Source organism: Rhipicephalus sanguineus, chromosome 1, assembly GCF_013339695.2.
Source record: "Rhipicephalus sanguineus isolate Rsan-2018 chromosome 1, BIME_Rsan_1.4, whole genome shotgun sequence".
Taxonomy (NCBI): Eukaryota; Metazoa; Arthropoda; class Arachnida; order Ixodida; family Ixodidae; genus Rhipicephalus; species Rhipicephalus sanguineus.
Genome location: NC_051176.1, coordinates 85,508,860 through 85,516,407, shown reverse-complemented (window position 1 = coordinate 85,516,407; position 7,548 = coordinate 85,508,860). Strand labels below are relative to the sequence as shown.

At 42.7% G+C, this 7,548-nt stretch overlaps 1 long non-coding RNA gene across 1 annotated transcript; it reads right to left on the bottom strand.

Moving 5' to 3' along the window:
• Positions 1-2,446: 2,446 nt before the first annotated feature.
• LOC125758144 (uncharacterized) lies at positions 2,447-6,716 on the bottom strand. Its single transcript, XR_007415905.1, has 4 exons — positions 6,363-6,716; positions 5,533-5,791; positions 4,818-4,998; positions 2,447-3,969 (listed from the first exon to the last, which is right to left on the bottom strand). It is a non-coding gene; the product is annotated as an uncharacterized LOC125758144 (long non-coding RNA).
• Positions 6,717-7,548: the final 832 nt, after the last annotated feature.

Genomic DNA, 7,548 nt, shown 5'->3' with positions numbered 1-7,548 from the left:
AAATGTTGCATTTCTTACAAAGATCTCAGTACAAGACATAGGAGCGGCTTTTGAGCCTACGGAGAACGTTTGTACAGAAATATAAAGCAGCAGTAACAAAGGCATGATGCGCGTAATGCCGCAAGTTCAATTAACCGCAGCATTTTGACAGGGCCGGAATGCCAGAGCGATCGTATACGCTTAGATATGTGAACGCGTAAAACGAGGAAGATTCGTCGGGAGGTTTCTACGAGCTAATGCTTTTCAGAAAACACGGCGCAGTCACTTCGTCCTTGCGGAGTTTGCGTGAGCAAACATAAAAGAAGTGGCGTTCAGTTGTCTCGGCCTGAAGTGACATCACTACACGTGCGCCTGGATTCACAGGGCGCGCGTGCTGCGCGTTTGCACGATTAACAAAAAGAAAAAAAAAGAGACGGCGGTCGCGTTACTTACTAACGTCTATGGGAGCGAAAGCCATAGAAAAGCGAGCGAAAGTGTGATTGTGCTTATATATAAGAATCGAAGCAAATTAAGTGAGCAGTGATTTGTTTAGTGAAAGTTTATTTAAATGACGATAATCGAAACAAATGGAATATTCAATTAGTGAAAGTGACATTAGTGACAGTCAATTAGCGATAGTTGATTAGTGATGTCGCACTCGATACAAAGTGCACGGTAATATAACCACACGTAATGGCTTTAACCTTCGAGTCACCTTAGGCAAATGCACTCGGATCCCGAGTTTTTTTCTCTTTTTGATCGACTTTCGCCGGACATTTTGCATTAGGTGTCTTTCGAGGGAAAGATAATATATATACAATGAAGTAAGTGTGACAGTGGCAAGCTCTCTTGCGAAACACTGCAGCGGTGGTCGAGTCGTTACAGCGTCCGGCTGCAATGCGGGAGGTACTGGGTTCGATTCGCAGTGTCGCCAAGCGCTCACGTATTTTTTTTAATGGAAAAACAGATAGCAATGCCTGAGGTTATGTGTTTCGGGCACTCTTTTTTTTGATAACGTGGCCTTTCCGCTCTCTTCTTTCACTCCCCTTTAGACCCAAAAACGCTGCGCCGTGCTCCCTCACGGATCACAGAAATAAGATTACCTTTTTTTTTCTCTAACCACTACTATCGCAAGAGCGCCCAGTCCCGAAACCCAATTATCATACCTGGGCATTACTTTTCACGACTCTGGCTATTCGAGCGCCGGTCAGACATCACGGTGTTTTCAAGAACATCAATAGACACGCGGCGGCCAAACTGCTTGCGGCCAAGATGACTGCCTTTGTCGGGACATGTTTCCGTGCTAGTTGGGTGGCATTCATTCCACGCAGCAGCGCAAAACGACAGGAACAGAGAGAAAAGACACACACACAGTGATGTGTTTTCTCTCTCGGTCTCTGTCGTGTTGCGCAGCTCCGTGTAATGCCTCTGTCAATGGTTCTAAAGAACTCCAGCAGGCTATCGAGTTCTGAGGAGAGGGCAAAGCAGTAGGCCTGCGAAAAAATTACGGCAAATTCATTTGCGTCATTAAGGGCTACTCTTCCCTTTGTAAGTACTTGAAAATTTTAAACCCGAGTTTATTCTTTATCAACAGCAGTTAAAGTATAGATGACAGGTGGACAGACAAAAATCCGCGTATTCAGCTTGACTAGTTTTGTGCCCTAAATAGTAATTGGCAACAGGTATGACAATACGTAGAAATACCACGCACATATGTAAAAGTATGTACAGCCACGAGCGAAAGCTTGGTTATGCTGGTTTGAAGTCGACTACTCTATTCTACATATTCGACAAACGCAATCTGTAGAAGCAATGTTACACGGAGGAACTGTCCTATAAACTTATTTTTGCTGGTTGGTTGCATAGTTTTCAACTTCTTGCTCAGAACTGTACGTTGGAAAATGAAACATCTTGTTTGAATGCACACATTTTATGTAAGGTTACATTCATTTTTGCACAGTAGGAAACATACTTGAGAAATGAAAATGAGATTGAAAAAGGAGAACTAGAAAGCAAATAGCAAAATTCTTATAAAAGTTACAGTAAACAAAATAACGTAAGTTTTTGTTTAAGATACATGCATACACATACATACATACATACATACATACATACATACATACATACATACATACATACATACATACATACATACATACATACATACATACATACATACATACATACGTTGAGGTGTAGTTAATAGGATGAACTGCTATAAAACAACAATGCTGATACACTCAGTCTTGAGCACATGAGGTTTCAAGGCAGTAACGTACGAGAGAAATCTCTCACCACTTTTATGTGCCAACTCGGCATTTCTCGAACCCTCCTGGAACAATTTGATGCATAGTTCCTGCTGCTGCCCACTCACAAGCAATTTTTATACATTTGGTGGGCGGCAGCCCACGACGATATATAAGAAAAGAGCCCCTGACAATGTGATGCCAAGGAAAAGCGCAATGCATCACATTTTGGTACATGTCTGCAATATGACACATAGTTTATTTACATAGTCGGGCACATTGACAACACTATAACAAGCCATGTTAGGTGACGTGGGCTGAAAAATTGGCACAGGTCGGACAAATTCTGGACCAATACATAAATAAAACAATTCGCTGTTACTAAGCTCCTCGGTACAAAAAATGCTGTTGTTGACATGTCAAGACCCTATTGCTTCTCCTGAAAACACTCCTCAAAAAGGTTTAGAAGTGTGCACATTGAGAGACTGCTGTATAGCAGTCTCTCATTCCGCTCGAAAAAAAATTTCAATGCACTTCTGGACAAGGCATGTGATGTGAAGCTTCAGTGCCTTGCATGTATATCTTGCTGCTGGCCTCAGCTGCAATGTTTATCAGCAGAAATGTGCAGAATAACATTTTATAATGTACCACGATGAAGTAATTATGTTTCAGGCGCATAAAACATGGACAACAATAAAATAATTTAAAAACATTTACCTGGCACAGTTTACAGAATCTTAAATACATTTTCATGGAGCAATCACAGCTTATCTGATGATAGTAGTAATGGTTATCAGCCTAGAAATTTGTTTGAAGTCGCCAGTTTCAAGATTAGAGTATACCAACAGCCTTCTTCAGGCTAAACCATTGTACAGACGCAACAAAAGGCATAAGTAAATGCATGCTATAATCACCCTACAAAAAGCAATAAATACTTTCAGCAGTAAAATGAGCAAAGCTGCATAGATGATAAACTATTTGCAGAGTATACAATTACATAATGGAGAAACCTATGGCAACAAACACTATATGAAAAAAAATTAAAACTTACACAGTACATGCAGAGAGGGTGACTGTTGAAGAGGACAGACAGGCGACGGGATAACATTACACAGGTGCTAAAGCTTGTTGGACGTACTAGGAATAGTGACGCTCCTCTTGCATCTAAATAATCCGTGGAGAAGGACTTTCCAGAGCTTATATAAACAGAAAATCATTTGTGCTATACTAATGCGCGTATCCTGAACGACTATATCGACCAAGTGCAAAATTACCCGCTTCAATGGTTTCATTCTTGCACTACCAAACATGAAAACACGGTTTTGGTTGCCGACCATGGCTGCTGTTTCTAATGGCAGTGAAATGCAGAGACACACATGCACTTTGATTTACGAGCATGTTAAAAATTCAAGGTAGCCGAAATTAATTTGCACACTACTACTACAGTGTGCTGTACATTAATGTCAAGGTTTTGTATATTAAATGCAGAATTTAATTAATTTTGAATCCTCAAGTGCAAGGAATTGCTGAATGATGCACTGCTCAACAATTAAACTGCAGCTGTGCAGATTCTCACCATACAATTCAAACTGTTCCAGATATCACAATGCATTCTGTCTGTTGACGTGCACATTGAACAGCAGGACACAGTCACTGGTAGTCGCTGTCTACTTGTTGGCCTTGTGCGTTTTGTCCGAGATACACTGTACAATTAGATGACAGTGAGGCACCTGATCCCGTGGTACTGCTGGAACATAGAAAAATGCAGATGATTGTTACAACCGTGCTATGTGTAAAACTGGACAACTGATATGTGCTAGAAACTCCAGCTCTCGTATTTTCAGAAGCCGATGACAAGTATTAAGAAATATTAAAAACAAAAAAAAGGTCTGAACATAGAGCCACCAACAATGAAGTCTTTGAAAAAATATTTTATGATATAAATGTATAACTACGATGTTCATTTTGAAGGCAACAAACTTCTGCCTAATAGTGAGACATAAGCCAATAAAGTATCTTCTATTTCGACTTTACACTAGGTGCAAGAAGCCGACCACAAATGAGTTCACTGTGCTACACTCTAAGAAAAAATGAAGTATTTGGGGAGTATTGCCACCCCACAACTACAATCGTCATCCATCTCACGTACTTTCCTCGCGTTACCACCGCGCGTCATTAGAGTGACAGCATTCTTGATAGGAAAGTGCCAAGAGCCAGGTTTTCAAAAAAGAAAACCCGAGCAAGCAAGATTACGTTATTGTTGTGTGGCAGAAATACTAAAAAATACTCTATTTTTTCTTAGAGTGTACTCATGTATTGCTATGTTACAAGACAACAGCTATTGTTCATCACTTTAACGTTATCTAACATAGCCACGTCATCATACAGTGTGCAGGAACAATTTTGAAGACTAGAAAGCACAAAGCACTTGCGGATTATGTGTGTTTTTGTTTCTCAAAGCCGTTTTTCCTACCAAAAGTACACTTTGAAAAAAAAATGCACTTGATTAGGAGAAATGATTGTGAGCAACAAACGCACTCATAATCCACAAATGCATGTTAATAGGCTCTTATGGTTTCCACAAACACTCACCATCATCACTATTGCTGTCAATGCCATGCCGGACGGATATGCTGTGTCGTGCTCAGAACACCAAAGGTGCACTGTATGACTTGTCTTGCATGGGTGGGGGCTGCACTGCACTGCTGCTTAGCTGGGCCAGCCACGGACAGGAGGGTGAGCACCCATGGCTCTCAGGCATAGGGAGAGTCACCTTCAGAGATCAACAAGCGTGTATTCAGGTCAAATACGATTTGTAGAAATAACCGTGCGACTATGCAATTGTGCTGAGAACATGTACGACGGAAATGCAACATATGCAACAACATTGAAAAAAAGATGAGCTTTTTAAAAAAATGCGCATTTACTGCTCCTGTGTTGCCTGAGCTCTTTCTCCCTGCATGTTGCGAACAGCCAGGCGATTTTCACCCACTTGCTATTTCCATACAGAGCACTTGATACAGTGAGTGCGTCACAAGCACAAGAGCTCAATAAGCAATAAAAGTATTTGTGCTATTTCAAAAGCACAACTTTCCAGTCTCACATGTATGAAGTAAAATTCATAAGCTGCAGACTTTACACTTGCGACATTGTCAATTCCATCATAGTTTGCTTCTCCTTAAGTGTCCAATTAGCATTGGTGTGTGAAAATAATACAAGCATCCACTGTTACTAACAATGTTTGGGTTGTGAAGGTGTGTACATTAACCGGTGTTTACTGTACCATCTGTACTTTAAAAAAACTAACCTAGCAACCAGCCATTAGGCAGTTTTCTGCCCTTGAAGCTCCCAGGCAGAGCACAGTCCATCCAGATGAGGCTGCCATGCGTGCTTCCAGGCCCCTTTGAGGTCGGCTGGATGATGACACCCCTACCGTTGCAAAAGACTTGTACATTTAGGGAGCACAAGTCCTTCCTATTTCTGTACATGTGCTCCAAGTCATAAGGTGGCTTGATTTGCCAGTGCTTGCAATCGATGGATTCCAGGACCTTACGAAAGTCTGCGATCTGTGAAGAGGCCAAACAGGATATATTCAAAAAACCATCATTGAAAGCGCTCTTAATACATATTTGGCAGTAGCACAAAAACTATCACTTAGTCAAAGCTATCAAATATGCCATATTCAATCTGCAACAAACTGAAGCCCCATGTAAGCTTTACATACCGTAAGATATATATGTCCTGGTAAAGTATAGTGCTGCCACAGCAGTAATCTTCTATACAAGTAATTTTGCAATATAAAGGGAATCCCTGAAGAAGTGCTACATGGCTCCTGGAGAATAAATTCGCATCAAATATTTTTCTCTCAACTATCAAGCGTGGTAAACAGACAGGCTCCTCTTAATGACCAGATAATAACCTGCTTAACCCAAATCATAAACACTGCTGGTGTACTTGCTCATATTCGAATATATGTACATTGGCCATATATACGTATATACAAAGCGGAAGTAGTACATTTTTCGTACTGGAACTTAACATGGGGTGACATTACATCTGCTGGGATGAAAAACTTACAAACGTACGTTATAGCGCTACACGAATAACAACGAAATTAGTTGCGCAAGTTCAACTCACCGATGGCACAACGATATTAGCAGCCGTCAGCGTCATCGGGAATCGAATGTGCTCTGCAGCCACAGGCAAAAGACGTCTGTGGACTGGAAGCTGCCGTTGACGTAGAAATGCAAGGCTAGCAAGACGTGTACGTCCACTGGTGAAGCGTGACCAATCGCCGTGGGCCGCTGTAGTCAACGCTCCAGTGCCGTGCAAAACGACAGGACAGATGGACTCGAAAACCTGTAGTTAGCCGGTGCTGGTCTACGACTTCATCCAAGGCAAGGCACCAGTGAGAAGTGTGTTCTGTCCGAAGCGAAGCGTGACGTCCACGTGCTTTCGCTGCCAGGTACAAGTCCAAGTTTTCACCGGAGAACAGTCAAGGCGTAATGCCAAAGCGGCCACATTTACAGCAGAATGTCTCGGCGCGCGACTTTGGTTCGATACGCTATGACGTTCGGATTACAGTTATCACAACAAGGAGAAGAAACGAGTTAAAAAAGAAAGCGCCCAGCCCAGCGCCAAATCCTTAAAGCCCTCATAAAGCACCATCGCAACTTCGTAGGGCGAAACACGGTTATCAACGCTTTTAATCTTCTGTCACACGGGCACAGCCTCTTCACAAGTCTTGGAAATGTCAACACAGCACCACTGTTCACAACGCACATCGTTTCACTCCCGAACACTGCATTTGCCTGGACTGCTTACAAGAAAATAGAAGCGCACGGGCTAACCCGTGGCGAAGCAAGAACCAAATACAGAGCGTAGTCGTAGTTCATGCGTTACCGTGCGAGCACGGAATCACTCAAGTAACGTGCCGAAATGTTGTCAATTCGAAATGCCGCACTGCACCTTACTGAGACACTGGAAAGCGAAGCAAACGAACTGTTACCAACACTCAAACACGCACTGCAGGCTCCTCGAGTGCTAGTTACCGTCGGTACACAGGCGCCGATCCCCGCTTCATAAACACACCGAGGCACAGGCTTCGCTACGCTTCACCGCACACCAAGAGACACTGCCGTCGGTCTTCACACGGCTTGCGCGCACCGAAAAAGCAGCGGTATTCACAGCACATCCAGTTGAACGCTGAAGGAACCCTAGCGTTTGCGAAAATCGGCACCGACACACACAGTTTACGGCGCCATGTTGTTTTCGCGAACTGCGCAGCAGGGGCAAGCGCTAAGAGAGCTCACAAAAAGCTCTT